Raw genomic sequence first — 390 nt, forward strand, 5'->3', positions numbered from 1 at the left:
TGTTAGAAAAGTAAGAATTGTCTAGAAACTCCTAGGTTGGAGATATTTTGTAGTAGATATGTTAGTCTTTATTTAAAATGAGTGGTGGTTAGTGAGCCACATAGGTACATAGTTTGGTGTGAGATATTTTGCTTATTATGTGGTTGTAATTCTCACACTTTATCTATAAATACACCATATGTAATGAAACATCTAGTGAAAAAAATTGAACTCAAGAAAACTTAGGCCTTCTTCTTCACTTTCAGATTTTCTGTAGCAATTTACAGCTGTTATTTCCTACTCTGTTTACACCTTGTAGACCTGAAGCTCTTCTTCCTTTTCGTTGTAACATGGTATCAGAGCCTATTTCCTAAGGGATCTGAATCAAATTTTGTTTATTTCACTCATCTA

Source organism: Solanum stenotomum, chromosome 5, assembly GCF_019186545.1.
Source record: "Solanum stenotomum isolate F172 chromosome 5, ASM1918654v1, whole genome shotgun sequence".
NCBI classification, from domain to species: domain Eukaryota; kingdom Viridiplantae; phylum Streptophyta; class Magnoliopsida; order Solanales; family Solanaceae; genus Solanum; species Solanum stenotomum.